At 39.8% G+C, this 16,398-nt stretch overlaps 1 protein-coding gene across 1 annotated transcript in view; it reads right to left on the bottom strand.

Moving 5' to 3' along the window:
* The window catches only part of LOC112455553 (MDS1 and EVI1 complex locus protein-like), a 77,777-nt gene that overhangs the window by 36,346 nt on the left and 25,033 nt on the right, over window positions 1–16,398 (bottom strand). The gene's annotated exons all lie outside the window — the stretch shown is intronic.

Below are 16,398 nucleotides of genomic sequence, written 5' to 3'. Positions count from 1 at the left end.
AGCTTAGGCTGTGCATTACATCTAACTATAAATGATAATTTTCAGATAAGATTTAAAAAGAATTAATAAGAAAGAAATATAAAATTATTGTGTTATATATCAAATTTCTAAAACATAAGGTAAGAATTAGAAAAATATACCTCTGTTTTTTTTTAAGATTATAGATTTTTTTACATGTTATTGCACGCATAAAAATATTCTTAAACTGCAATAGTTCAGATGTTGACGAAGATATGCATTCAACCGCGAGACTCGTCTCAAAGATTAATAATTAAATGTATTATATTTCCTGCATCGACGTTTTTCGTCACTAGCAAATTTACGAATGACCGGTGCAAGAGCTTCGATTTCATTAGTAGTCAACGGTAAGATGTCAACGAACTGAGACATTTTTTTTACCGCAAAAAGTCTCCATCGAAAAGCACTTCGACGAGAACGTAGGGAAGAAAGGACCCCACGCAGAGACGAGGTCAGCGGGACAGCCACCGAAGTTCTTATTGGACAAGGGCGGCCACTTTTTCACTGCGAAAAGTCGCTGTCACAAACCTCCCAGTCAATTCTCCATTTTTTCCGACCACACTCCACAATTCGCCGCGATTTGTCCATCGACTCAACTTCAAAGTCAATCGAAAGAGTGGAGTATTGGAAACGCCAATCTTGCGTATTGTTACGATTCACTTTTTGATGGAAAAAAAAATATCTTTCTATGGATACGCGTAACGTTCGTCTTAGTTAAGAAAACGAGATATGAGATTTTCTCGAAAATCGTTATGATTGAGAAACGGTCGGAGCCAGACTCTTTCAGTTGCTCTCTCATGCATCCAATTTTTTCTGATTTTTTTATTCAAAGGCGACCTACAAAAATATTCTATATAACGAAATTTCGTTTCTTCTTTCATCTCAGAAAATTCAAAGTCTAAAGAATATGTGTAACATAACATCAAAAAGAAGGAAAACAAATGTAACGCGGAGATAAATTTATATTTTATTGAAATACTCTTTTATTAAAAAATTATTTATTAAACTATTTTATTTAAGTTGTTTAAGTATTTCAGTTTTTGTCCCGGCCTCTTTTCCGTCTCATCATTTTGGTGTACGTCCCACTTGTACAGCTAGGTACGTGCTATTTGCGTTTCTTTTTTTCTCATCTTCGACTTTAAGAAACAAGCAGATAATCGAGAGTTATTAGTCTACATTTCCCTGCCGGTTTATTTCCGAGGCGAGCAGGCACGATGATTTAAATCCTGCGCGCGAATGTCATAAAATCGGGACGACCGCGGATAAAGTCGCGGCAGGAATATACGACGGAGTCGAAAGAAGCCGAAACAAATCTTCATTTCTCCGGTAGCCGGCGAAAGCGCGAGCGGAAAAAGGAGGCAGTAACGACGATATGACTGTGTTTCGCACCCGGGAAGACATGTGTCGCGTGCAGTTATATCATTCTTTATGGCCGGCAACGCCAGTACCCTTCGTTCATTCGGCGACTTTGTCCTTCGCGCAATATTTGGAGGGGTTTGATTTACACCGGCATAAAAATGTCTCCACCTCGGATGTGATATCACCTACTGCGCGCACCTTCGTTCCAGCGCAGTAAGTAACTGTATTCTTTAATAAAAACAGAAACGCGCGCGCTACGCTGACTAGTTTCTTAAATTTCTGAAATTATTATCTTACAGATCCTTTAATCGGAGAATTATAATGGTATAGATATAATTGCAAAAATCTTCAAATATTAAACCAGTAAATCCTAATATTCTTTAAAATCCTATAAAATTCTATAAAAAAAATAAAATTAAAAAAACATAAAAATGTAAGATTTATATCATCAAATTTGTGCGATTAACAAAATTGATCGAAATTATAAGAAGTACAGATAAATAATTTAATTATACATGATCACACGCTGAGATAATTAAATTAAATAATAAAATAAATATAATTAAATACTAAAAATCGGCAATTATGCATGTTTATATAACGTTTGTTTGTAATGCATTATTTCCATGTTGCATGTGTACATTATTTAGAAATTTTGCAAATATCTATTTATAATTAAAATATTTATATGTTATTATACAAAGTTAAATGTTATTACATTTTAACTTCAATAATAATTAGATATTTATTATTACTCGCATAAAACACATCTCTGCCGAACGCGTAATGCCACTTAATTTTAGGATTACTGCAAAAATATCAGCCGATATAATTATGTATTCTTTCACGTTCCGCCGACATGTCATTCGTTTTTCAATCTTTCAAGGAGTCCTATTTCGTAAAAGCACAAGACTTGTAATTCTAGATGTGTTTGGGGGGAGGGCGAATATGTTGATCTTACTCTCCTACTTCGTAATATTATATACAAACATATTAGTCACACGTTAGCTCAGGTCAAGTCCAAAATTATCTTCGACTTATCAGATCGATGTGAAATCCTTTACGTATCATTTATTTCCAATTATCATTGAACACGATAACCGTGATCCAGTTGACGGAGCGGTCGCCCGAGGATCGAGCTCGATCGATTCTCACGCATAATGACGACGCCAACGACGCCGACGGCGACTAACTACGAGGGGGCAATAAATAACGGGAATATCAAAGGGTTATCAGATCTAAGCAGACCTCCTACGTCTGGCGCAACTTCTGACACGTGGAGTGACGATGCTGTAATGTCGGCGGCAAAGTGTACGCGTGCAGGGTGAGTTTGTGCGAGTAAAGAGGGTGTCGGGGGAGAGGGGAGGGATGAGGAGGTAGGTAGGCGCGAAGCTATTAAACTGACAGAAACACTTGCCACCCCCTCGTCGCTGCCCCCCGTTCTACTGCCACCCGCGCGCCTCTCGCCCACCGCTCACGACCTCCCCCTTGAACATGCCATCCCTTACTCGGGAAGCCCTACGTCCTTTACTCTGCAACACCGGAGTTATTAATATTTTTCGCAACCCCCGAAAAATTGTCTCTCTCTCGCGCGGCAGCCAAGCTTCCACGCCGGAGAAGCAATTTTGCGGGCGTGTCGCCGACTGCCACTGTCAAAGGATGGAGCGACAGATAGAGAGACGCTTTTCCCTAGCGCGATTCACGACACGCATGGATTGTGTTTTTTAATGAACAGCCGACATTGTGTGTGTATGTGTGTGCAAAATATACAAAAATCTGTTTTTTTCTTAATTGAATTACTGTATTATATTTCTATAAATTGTTGTGCTACATAATTATCATATTTATAATTATCATACAAGATTGACGATGATTTTGCGAATATTAATTTTGTCTGATTAAACATTTTTTTAATTTCAGAGGTTTCTCATAGACTTTTATTCTTATTCCAACACATTTTAATTTTTATTTATCGCAGACGTTTATAAATAATGATTTTATATAAATAATATTTTTTATTTATTTAGAAAACAGATTGACGGAAATGAGAATTAAATTGGAGATTAAATTAAAGAAATTCCAATATTCTTTCTCATAAATACTCGCCAGATTTATTTTTGCGCGGCACTCAAAATGTACAATATCTCATTATGCGATTCCTCGTAGTTCGATTGAGAATCTACCGACGTCAAGGCAGAGAATAAACCGTTCGACGACGTTTCGACCGTTAACGATCGCGCGGAGATGAAGTTAGTTGATCGAGACAGAAAAGAAGAAAGGAAGGAGAGCGACCAACTCATTGAAGAAGCACAAGGAGAGAGAGAAGTCAATCCTCGAGGCGACTAAACAATTGTCTCGCGCTCGAGTGGCCTCCTGTAAATTCGCGCGGTCGACTACTCCTTGATGTACCCCGAAGCGAGTGGCGCGTCTCCCTACAAAGACACCGAGCGAAGAGAATGAGAGTTGAGGCCGGGCCAGACGCGCGATCCGCTGAAAAGGATCGAGATTCGAGAGACGTGCATGCGTGTCCGTGAATGCCATTGCCGCGCTCGCGAACAACGAGTACGAGTACATAGCCATGGGCTCGTATATCCCGAGTGGCCGAAATAGCGAATGGCAAATCTACGAGTCGTCGAGTCAACGGTCGACCGGGGAGTCTATAATTTGTGTTCGAGCCGGAGAATCATATCGGCCGCTCTCTCTCTTTCTCTCTCTCTTTCTTTCTCTCACTTTCTTTCTCTCTCATCTCATCAGTGTTGTGCACGCACACGACGCCTCGCCTTTCGGAGTGCTGGCTTCTAATGTGTCATTGAGGGCCACGTTACGCGGCGTAAGTAGTCGAGAAGAAGAAAGAATGGGAAGCGGAGACGAGGAAAGCGAGACTGGCAGCACCGCCCTCCCGCCTGGAGGAACTTGAGACGCGATTGTTGTGCGCCGCGTGCACAGCGTGCACCAGGAGCATTGTCCCTCGTTAGAGGCCACCGGAAGTCACCGGAAGACGATGAACTAACGGAAGACCCTGTGCCGCGGGGCTCCTCCTGCTCGCGCGTGGAACGCCCCCCGTCTCGATAGATTCAGCAGCTTGTCGTCTCGTTGAACCCCCTAGAGAGACTCATTCGACTTAACGATTTTCAGAGCCGAATGAAGGTCGTTTCGAGATAGAGCACGATGATTTTTATAGAAAAGCTTTTCTTCCGCAGATTGATCAACATTTAGGTTTTTTTTATTAACAGAAAATAATAGTTGAAAAAATTAAAGAAAATAATGTATATGTAGAATATATTATAAACGTATATAATAATGATTTTATATTACAGTACGGATACTAAAGTGAATTAATAGGTCGATGCGCCAGTATTTACAAATCTTTAAGTTACTGGACCAATTATTTAATGATGATGCAATTAATTGAAGAGAAAGCCTTGCGTTATGGAAAATTGGGTTACGCGGCCAAGATCGGCAGAAGGAAAGATCCAGATGCAGGCGATAGAATTGCGGCACGCGAGCAACCGGAAGTCAGTGAAGTAGGGAAAATCCGGTATACGTCGAGCCCTCTTTCACCCGTGCAACGCCCTCGTTTCATCGCTTCTGTTAGCTTTGCAGTATGTCTTATATATATGTATGTCTTATGCGTCTTAAAGTTACAGCCTCCACGCTTCTCCAGCTCAACTCTCAAATATCAATCTTTAATCTACAGCTCCTTGAATCTAACGGCAAATATACCCGTTTGATCCGTTTGAATAAAATATTTCTGATAAAATATTTATATAATATATCTATATTTTTCACATTTTCACAAATGCTATATAAATAACAAAAGTTACTTATTATACATCAGATACCGTCCATCCAATTTATTTTATTGCGCTTTAAATGCTGTTGCAACAAAACAATCATATACGTTTGATTCTTAATGTTACCATGAAAACACCTACACAGTTAATGCTGCAAATTACACTGGACGCTTAGTATATATCTTTCCGTGGCGAACGAAAATTCGCTTATGAATTAATCCTGAGTGGCACGCGATTCGTCAGTTCACAACTGCGCCGCGATTAATTCAGGTGGGTTTGTGCATCGAGTTTACCACGCGCAAGCGGGGTGGCGGTGCACGTTAGCGTATGTCCAGGTAAGCGTCCACCGAAATGGGCGAGCGCACGAGCAGGAGAAAGAGAGACAGAGAGAGGGGGGGAGAGAATACGAGAGAGAAGGGTGGAGGAGAGAACAAGAGAAGGAAAAATCGACCGGTAATCAACAGCGATATACTCGCGTAATATCGGGTGTAACAAAGTGCGAGCTTATTGGAAAGCGCGGAGCTCGCGCGCCGCGGCTGGAAGGCAGGACAGCGTGCAAATATTGATGCATTAACAATGCAGGCTAATTATGTTTTGGTTCGAGCGTGGCCTCTACCCGCGCGCGCCCCGGCGATGTTGATGGTGGTGAAGCGTATGGTGGTAGTGGTGCTGACGATGGTAATGCTGCTGGCATACAACGTGGTGACGACGATGCCGAAGCAGCGTTGGTGTGCGAAGTTTGCTGTGCCCACCGGCCAGGCCATTGCGCCATTGTGATCCAGGCTTCAGCACACAGCCCCCGGGTAGTTCACAGCCGCAACTCGCCGTTAAATTAATTTTATCTCGTGTCCGTCATTAAATTTGAATCTCTCTCGGCGGCCCCGGTTTGTCCACCTGGTCGCCCGCTCATTCATCTGTTCTTATGTCCGAGCTTAAAAAGATGACGGATTCGCCGTCGTAACTTCGAACGAAAAAGTTGGCAACGTTTTTAATCAAGCCTCCGGTAAGGCAACTCACAGTAATTAAGGTCGCGCCGCTGATGAGGATTTTTTTCGCCGTGCAGTAAGGCTTTATTCCCTTTCAATTACCAGAATATACACATTACTTCATAATTTTTTCGCAAAAGTATCGGTACTAGGTGAAAAGTATATAGCCCTAACTGTTTTACGATTGAAAGATGAATAACTTATACCTACTATCAAGTCGTATATATGTTTCCCCTCCCTTATAAATATTATATATAAATACTATATATATGTATAAATACATATAATAAGTGAAATAAGATTCACATTTAGATAATATCTACGAAGGCCAGAAAGTCGATAAGGATGATTAAATTCTAATTAGGCTAGCATCCTATCCTTCGGGCTGTTTAAACGAGGCGCACGCTCTCGACGAATTCTCGACGATCGACGTTTTCTCGCGCGCAGAGAAGCAGGGGGAAACCCCTGCGGATATCGGTCCTTAGCGGGGGCAAACTATGCAAGGGTAGAACTCGTCCGAGGAAGGAAAGGGAACAGATGTTTTTGAGCGCGAGCAAACGTCATAATCTATGTTCCGTAACATCGTAATTAAAGAAAAATGAAAGTTTGCGCGTTTCCCTTCTTTCTTCTACTTGATTTTCACCGATTTTAGCGAAACTATATAAATATTAATTCACTTGATACAATAAATTTGACGCGTTTAAGTATGATAATAACATATGACGTGTAGCAAAAACTAGAATAAAAATATGCGTTAGAAATGAAATTAAAATGTACGAGTTAAATAGTGCAAAATTTACTAGAAGAGATATTATTTTCTAATCATTTAAATGTTTCATATATATGAAAGATTAGTCATTTGATATATCTCATAGATCTCTAATTATGTATACTTTCTGTTTACAAAGATATTTTTTTGTTTGAGAATTGTGAAAAAATTAATCGCAAATTATAGCAAACTAGTGAGGAGCTTGGAAGCTTCAATTAACACTTAAAGCGGCAGTTCATCCGTCTTAGATCGTCTTGGTGCCGCCGAAAAGTCGCTTCTTTATTTCCATTCTTGGGAGGGAATACATCACCGCTGTAGTCGTGAACGCTGGAGCGAGAGAAACGCGCGGGCGAGTAATCGAATCTCGTGGCCCCGGATATCGGCAGGAGTTAATCCTCGCGCGTATATGCGCGAAGGTCCTTGGCCGAATAAATCGTCGCGAAAAGAATCGAATCTATACGGCGGAATCTCACGCCCGGCTCGTAAACAAGGGGCCGACAATGGCGCGGCGCTTGACCGTCCCTTCGGCATTTCTTTCCAGGCATTTACCACGCATCCCCGGCGTTTGTGATGCCCGCGCTTCTCACATGCGGGCGAATCGGGCCGCCGCGAGATAAAGCGAATTCGAAAGTTTAAATCTTTGATTCGGTGTGCGACTTCTCCCGGACGCAGGGAGGAGGGGGGGAGCGAGCGAGGGAAGTTACGGCGGAAGGGCGGCCTGGCCACTTCTCGGCCGGGTAGATACGATCTGACCGTTTACACCCCCATTTCACCCCCACGGCGCCGACGAAATGGAAATACGAGAAATAGCGCGCGAGGGCTGCCGTTTCGCGGATGATCGTCGCGCTCGCCCCATGCGCCCCAGAGAGTGCAGGACAATTGTGCGTCCGTCTCCGAATCGCGTGGTCAAGATCGTTATCACTTGTCCTTTAACGCCACGATCATTATTTATCTACAGACTGAAACCTAATAGCCTAATTTAATCACAAGGTTTTTGTTGAAATAAATATTTAGGTATATTTAATGTTTGTTCTTTGAACAGCGAAATCGATAATTCATGAAATAATGAGGTTCAAGAGGAATAAAATTACATTTGTCAACTCTCTTGGTAATCGCGTTCCCGTTGAAAAATATATACCCAACGAACAAATCCGTGATTAATAGAAAGCCACTAAACGGGATTCTTTTTATCTTGCAATTATTTTCTCACATGTCTATTCTGTGTGTATCGACTAACGGATGGATGAAGATTCGATCGAATCCTCGCGTTAAACCAGCGAGATCATCGCTCGCTAACAAACGGATTCGCAATGGCAGAGATAAGAGGCCAGATATCTCCGGCAATCGTCGTTCCATCACATGCGAATAGACTGCCTCCGGCTCCGTTCACAATGCTTGGAAGAATAGCTCCGTGATTCTATTCAGAGAGGAGAGCGAGAAAGAGGCTACGTCCGACACTGGCGAACGACACGGGCTTCGGTCGGCGGGACGGGGAAAAGGGGGATGAAAGCGGAAGGGGGATGAAGGTACGGCAGCCATCTGGGAATCGAATATCTCCGATCTAACGGCACCTCACCGTTCGAAATATCCGCAATTGTGGAAGAGTAATCGATGGACAGTGTATTCCGCGAGGATTTTAGGGGAAGCATCTCGTCACCCTTTGGGACCTTCGAGGGCGCGGTTGAAAAGGCGCCGAAGGTAGTAAGATGTTTCTCATCTCGGGGACATCGCACTCGTCTCGTAACCTACGGTTGCATCCTATGATTTTCGGTGAGAGACCGGAGGAGCGGGTAAGAAGGGAGGAGATTGAAAGGCGTGAAGTTGGAGGGCCGAGGGTTAAAGGAACCCTGCGGTGACATCGATGGAACTGTAATTGAAATTTCATAAAGATCTCTTGTCCCGCCGAATTCTAACAAAATTTAATCGCCTTGAAAACAAATATACGATATCGGATCATTTATCGAACAGAAGGTGGAAATTATGTGAAATGGAATAGAAAGTTTTCTCTTGTATTTATGTCAGACCCTTGTTCAAAGCAGATTCTCAAATAGTTTGTCAGTTGCTCGATTAATTAATAAAGTATTTTAGAAATTTTTAATTTTAGATATAATTTTATATATTTAATTTTATTAATACGCGCATTCTGTGAAAAACACATACCCCAAAGTATTGTCGCATTAAGTTTGATTGAGAAATATGTAAGTACAAAGCAAGAATACTCGGTTTTTTCAAAAATCGTTATGTAAGATTTATGCTACATCACGTAACAAGTTGAAGACTAATCGAGTAGTGGTCGGTGAAATCTCATCTGAAGAAAAGAGTAGTATCATACTGTATCTGAGAAAAAAAAACACTTATCCCGATGTCAAAAAGGCGATGCACCCTTTTCTGCGGCAACGCGCAAAAAATAGAGGAAGAGTCATAAAACCTCGACGGTTTCCAAAGCAGAACGTTCCTCTTATTTTCTCTGCTCAAGGGTTCACGCGTCATTTTGGAGACATTGTTTGCGGTTAACACGTCACACTTCTTGAAAGTCTCAATTGAAGGCGGGGAGAATCAATCCGAGGCGTGAGAAATCGCAGCACGATGCTTTCAAAAAATCTCGCAGCCAATAAGCGAGAATCTATATTTCACTCGAAATTGTCAGCGTAGAGGGTGCGCAACGGACTCTTCCTTTCCCCTTTGTTCTAATTCGATTTTGATAGTCGCGACACTCGACGTTCCTCGCAAGAAGGAAGAACAATGAAAATCATAAATAACTGATGGGAATTGAAATGGCAAGGATAACAAATTAGAGAATCGCGCGATGAAGGCGGGGGAAGATCCAATTTCGTTGTCGTTTTAAAACGAATGGTCATCAAATTCGAATCGCGCTCTGCAGAATCTAGAAGGAAGTAAAGCGCGAGAATTTGTTACGACCCTTTGTCGAAAGTATATTTCTAAATTGGAAAGAGACGTTTGTTTACACACACATACTTACACACGTCGGAATAAAAGAGGGAATATTTTGAAATTGGGAATAAATTACGATGGATATATTCCCAATAATGTTACGAGTGTTACTTCAATCGCAGAGCTTTTCGTTGTTTTTCGAAAATTTCATTACCGTGTCACATGACCGACATCGATCTGGAAAAATATGAAATATCAAAGGATCTCGAAATATCCGTTAAAACCTGCGGTACGATTCGACTGGTGTCCTATCGAAATATCCGAAGTTCGATCGCGAATTTGAATTCAGCCGGGCGGCTGCTGACCGTTGAAACGGGAGCGCGTGCATCAGACATCAAACGCCTAGCTTGGTCCTTTGATCAAGCTCTGTCATTCTGACGACTCCTGTCGCGTTACGAGCGGGACTCACGATCGACGCTAAATGGCAGCGGCGCTAAAAAACTGATTATCGTGCCATCGACAATGGCACGACATCATATGCCAATTCGCGCGCTCGGCCCGACACGGCATTCAGCCTCGTTCTTCGAAAAACATTTTCATCCTTTGCAAAATCAATCCCGCTGTAACAGACGTACCTGCTGCCTGCTGCGACGCGGGCAACGAACATGTTGAACGCGAGGAACGTACTTATTTTCGTTGTTTTCGTTGCCCGGGCGCACCTCGCAACTGACACGTTTTACTCCGCCTTTTCGTTTTGTAATGCTCGAAATGAATTTACAGCCACGACAAGAGCGGTCGCTAAATATTTGAGGGGAAAATGCACGAAAATTCGTCTCATAGTTGTTTTCTCCGTGATGCAGACATCGAGCTGTGTGACGAACGTTTTGAAGGCTGCTCGCAAAGTTTAACAAAGATAACAAAGCATGAGGAATATTAATTTATCTTTTTCTTTAATTAATTGAAAAATTATTATTATTTTTAAACAAAATAGATAAGCGTCACACGCACGAAGAATGTACGTTGATAATCAATTTACTGTGATAAGTGAAAGCACCCGAGTCCGTGCATTGTGATGTCAAGTTATGTCATCGCCACATAGTCGGGCGTGGAGACTTCCGATTAAGGGACCGAAGATGGCAATGACGTCTCGACGTGAAGGATTAATCGTTCCCAGCCATAACCGTGATGTAATATATCTATATATACGGAATACCGTGAACGTATACCTGGATATAACGATGCCAATGTCCGATACCCGCCGCTCGGCGAAATGGCTTACATAGCGAAGCACTCAGGGAGGGCCCCCGGTTTTGCTCGCTACCAACATAAGACAACACGATATAAAGAAGCCTGGATGGCAGCTTCTTACCGCTGTATCGCGGTTACAGCAATCTAAGGACACGTACATGACCGGTCGGGCTCGTAATGGATGTTTTTCCGCAACAGATTCTCTTGCCACATTGTGATCAAAATTAAAACATTAGCAAAATTTTTGCAGTAAATTTTCTAATCAAAAACAAATTAAGTAGATTTATATAATTGTTATTACCGTTGTTAATATTATTATTATATTACTATTTTGAAAAGAGAGAATATAATTTAAGGCTGAATATAAAAGGACCTAAAGAACTTTTGATTTAAAGAATATTATATAAAAAATATAAAAAATAGTACATAAAAATTATTTAACTTAGCGATTTATTTTTATATTTTAAGTAACAAAGTAATTTAAGTTTTAAAATTATGAATGGGGATTATTTTAAGAAAGTAGGCTAATAAAATATGTTTATCTATATCACTAGTGGTGCAAAATTGTAAAAGAGAAACATGTAAAAGAATATTAGAAGACATTGTTTAGGAAGAATCAAAATGGCGGTCTGGGAGTATCGCAAGGACTTAAGTACTCCACACGAATTCGAAAATCGAGCCGTGCTAAAACATCCCTCGACTCTCGTCCTAATGGGGCTCCGTCTCTAAGGGTACTTGAGGGCGTGTAATTGCTAGAATCCACGACCCTGCTACTACACCGCATTTACGCGTTATGCGGGGTGCGTGTTAGGCACGGATCGACCACCTACTGGGTGTCCCATATATTTCAAACCGCAGCTTGCCGCGAACTTCATCAAGTCGTGCTTCCGATAGTAAATTACTTCGCTATCGCGAAATTAGCGGCTCGTATAGGATGGAGAAATTCACGCGTGTTTTTGTCAGATATAAATTTGACGTAAAATCTTATTTGCTAATTTTGGTTGTTCAGTAACAATTTATTTCCTTGTGAATAAAAATCAGTAAAAATAAAATTTTATATACATATTTTAATTTTTATACGTCATTATTTTATTACAATTAAAAAATTGATGGTTTATGTCGTTATTTCTGTTCATAAATACTGTCGATTAAATATCGCGCGTTTGATAAATGATTTAACATATTCGAGAAGTTTGCTTTTCAGAAATGAAGTCGTCGTCGATACACAGAAGGCAACAAAGGATCAAAGATCGAGATCCTAAACGGTGTTATCGACGACCCTTTGGAAGAGGAGAGGAGGTGGCCCTCGTCGCGAAGGGAGGATCGTGGCGGGGGCTAAACGACGAGCCACTAGAAAACAATCCCTCGGTCGCATTTACGGATGCTCTTTTCTTTCATTCCCGCAGCTCTCCCGTCTCTCTTTCTCACGCATACACGTGCGTCCGCCTCTTTCGGTCCGACAGATGGTACGGCCGCGTTTTTGTTTCAAGGCTCGCGCCAACAATCGTCGCATTACCGGGACAAAACGGCTCGACGATCGATTCTTTGAAAAAAAAAAAGAAGAGAAGAGTGGTTGGAAATAGAGGTAGCGGTAGGGGTAGAAACGGTGATCCACCGTGGTTCAGGAAGTCCTAGATCGGACCACATCATCTCGTGTCGGCAGCACCGCACCACATGTCCAAACAGAAAAAGAATTGCTATCGAGAGAATGATACGATTGGCACAGCACGCGACCCATGAATAATAATTGTTGTGTAATCGTATAGACATTCTGCCATAGCTATACGAATGTATACCAGCGATCCTTGTTGCAAGTACGTATTGCCGAATGTATGAAGTTTGTTCTGGGGGTGTAATCGTTGTGAATTGTTGTAGGCATCTGCTGCTAATAACTCATAAACAATATTACCATTCGATCGATATCTATCGTGAACTTAAGGAGAATTATATTTAAAAAATTACTTATTTATTTAAGATTTATTAAAAGATTTATTTATTTGAAGAATTTTATCGAAGAAAATCTCAAATTTTTTCATTCTGTTCAAATAAAGAACGAACGTAGAAAGATTCGGGAATAAAAGACGAAAAGTATTGTAACGAAAATAACTCCTTTTACTCAGTAGAAAGTGCTTATATGAGTTATATGAGTTGAGGAGAAAAATGAAAAAAACTAAAATGCAACATTTAAATCTGTACCCGACAAGAATTACATTATTATGCCAATTATATGAGTTTACATTACGGTAGACAAATATCTCGCTAATTAACGCGCACGTCGCGCGTCGACAGCGGGCATAAGCTGAAAAGTGCATTAACGATGCACGTGACGCAGCGACTGGAACACAACGCTTGCGACAGCGAGTGATTTCTACTTTGTCGCGCTTCGAACATCGACGGAGGATTCATGTGACACGCCCGCGTGTGAATGTACAACGTCGTGAATGTGAGCGCAGATTGGCACAGGTCAGAGGCACGGAATCTCCCCTCTAATGGATTTCACTCATTTTTCTCCCCCCGATGTCACCACAACTGACGCCAGCCCCTAAAGTATCTCGGAGATCCTTGAGAGCAGCCTCGTTGTAAGAACTCGTTTACCCGTTCCTTCTTTTCAATTCATGAAAGTGTGAAGAGACGCGCATCGTTCGGTTCTCATTTGCTCGCATCGATTAATTCTTTCGATTAGAAATTATGATTTATCACTCAAGTCTTTCCTTTTTTTCAGATAGTTTTATAGAACTAAGTAGTTTTTATTGGAAAACCACGAATGGCACGAATAAACCTCTTTCTCTTTCTATAATTTTTATCTGATCTATATGATATTAAGCATACAATTTTGAAACTTATAAAATAATGTATCATATATTTAAACTGTAATAAACTACACTAATAAGATAATAAAAATTTCAATTATTATTTAACAATCTATGAAAAATTCCTGAAACTGATCCCTTATATAATAATCTCTGTTACACATGCGAAATAATAAAATTTGGAACAAAATTATTAACCACTATGATAAAATATTGATAAAGATTATGATATTAATCATGTATTAGATAAAGCTAGATAATCTCAATCCATATAACGAAAGAAGATTTTAAGCACAAATAGAGCTCTCAGGAATTATGAATTTTTATGACTTTAATTACAATATTATTGTATTGCGATTATCTGATAACGACAGTAACATCATCAAATGTTTAAACAAATTCAGCTGCATAACACAAATTGTTTGCTTATAAATCATCTTTATCAAACTGTTAAAAAATATTTTGTATCGCTTTAACAAAAATTTATAGAGATTATTTTAATATTAAATGCTAAATTATCTAATAGTATGGCAGAATACATGAGTAATATAAATATTATATTTCGCGTGGACATAACAAATATTTTCATAAAATCCGTTTAATGTTTAATTTTTATTTAGTTTGAATTATAGAATGTATACTTATATAACGTAATCATAAACGGATATGACAATGTAAGTGGTAATTATTTTTCGCAAAGTTAATTGTAATAGAGCTTCTCAAGAGTTTTTGAATTGTGCGCAATTTATTCCTAAAATTTCCGTGGCCTATCTTTAATTACGCAGAAATGACCCTCTTAATAGAACTGCTCTCTCACTTCCTGATTCGGTCCTTCCCTGCTTATCTTATCAATCGTGATGGACATGTGATCCTATCAACAAGATTGAGGATTGTCTTGTCGAGACCGAGACACACGAATATTATTAAATCCATCAGATAACTGTCGTTAAAGTTACAAATGTCTTATTTTGCATGCAAGATATTCACTTTTTCTTTTCTATTAATATTTTGTATCGTATTTTCGATATTCAATTTTAAATATTAGATATATATTACGTGACAGTTATCTTGAAAATCATTTTCATTTAAATCAAGTTATTTTATTTCCATAATTCCATAATTTCTGAGCAAACAATGATTAAGAAATTAATCCTATTAAAAAATGGAGTAAGATATTATCAACAACAAGATAAGTTACTTACTCGATGACAAACTGCTTCGAAATTCTATTTTTGCGATACCTACAACTTATTTACATGCAAAAATAGGATAATACGCAAATTTAAAATAATGACCAGCCGTCAATGTTTATTGAATTACTTTCTGCCCTTTCAAGATACTCTTAAGATACCTGCGTGCGATTCTGTTTTTTTCTTCGTCGAAATGCGGAACGGAAGCGTACGAGTTATGTAGTACGTTGCTCAAGATTGCGTGCCAGAAGTTGTTCTTTCTAGCAAGGACAACTCGTAGCGCCGACAGAAGGAGAATGGAAAAGTCCGAGAACGAGAGACGCAGAAAGAAAGCGCGAGAGGGTGAGAGTCGATAAGGCAAATGGGCACTTCGTAAAGTTCGCCGAACAAGAAACGACACGAATTACGGCCCGTGTTTTCCGCCGGGTTTCGATCTCTCTGCCATTATTCTGCGGCCTACCGGCAGTAATCACAGGAGGAAGGACCGATGCGACTTGCTCGTTATCAAGTTTGCAAATCACCGAATCTTGAAACTGTCTTATACAAACTTTCAGGCTTACCATTAACCCTCAATATCCTTCATTACGTTAATCAAAGTACACGAGACCCCACAGAGTACATTTACAAAAATATAACAAAATTAGGTTTAATACTGGTGCTCTTGTGACAGAAACTTGTTTATTTAACTTTTAAAAATTGTAATACTTTTTATCAAAGATTTAAATTCTACTTTTATTTAAGCCATTGTTTTCAGAATTCATGATACTCACGATCACCTTCGCAGAAGACTGAAAATTGGAAACTGCACTGTGTATCCATAGTTTTGATTAGCACACGTACATTTACTTTAATCCACTACAAAGGTCTGACTCAAGAACATACAATAACAGCATGACGCCAGAATGTTTACTGAACCGAATCTGTTTTCGATGGTAATCAAATCTGCCGACAAGACTTTCGCGATATCTGCCTCTATCTATTTAACTACCTTCCTTTATCACTATGATTCACAGAACTCCAAACTTCTATATATACATATGAGAGACAAAAACAGACAAAGAGAGAGAGAGAGATTATCCACAAAATATTACAGTAATGCTTCATGACATAAATACATACATACATATATACATAAACATTTAAAAATTGGATCGCACTTAATTACGTATCGAATTCAATTCTTGGATATCTAGCTATGCATTTTGCACACATTCACGATCACATGCATTTTCTAGATAAAATAAAATCTATCTCTCTTAATTTTTTCGAATTAATCCCATAAAAATAATTTTTATGTTTTTACTAAATATTTGAAATAATAATGTAACGATA

This window comes from Temnothorax curvispinosus, unplaced genomic scaffold (genome assembly GCF_003070985.1).
Source record: "Temnothorax curvispinosus isolate PA1 unplaced genomic scaffold, ASM307098v1 QBEX01006175.1, whole genome shotgun sequence".
Lineage (NCBI taxonomy): Eukaryota > Metazoa > Arthropoda > Insecta > Hymenoptera > Formicidae > Temnothorax > Temnothorax curvispinosus.
This window is presented reverse-complemented; position numbering and strand designations above follow the sequence as displayed.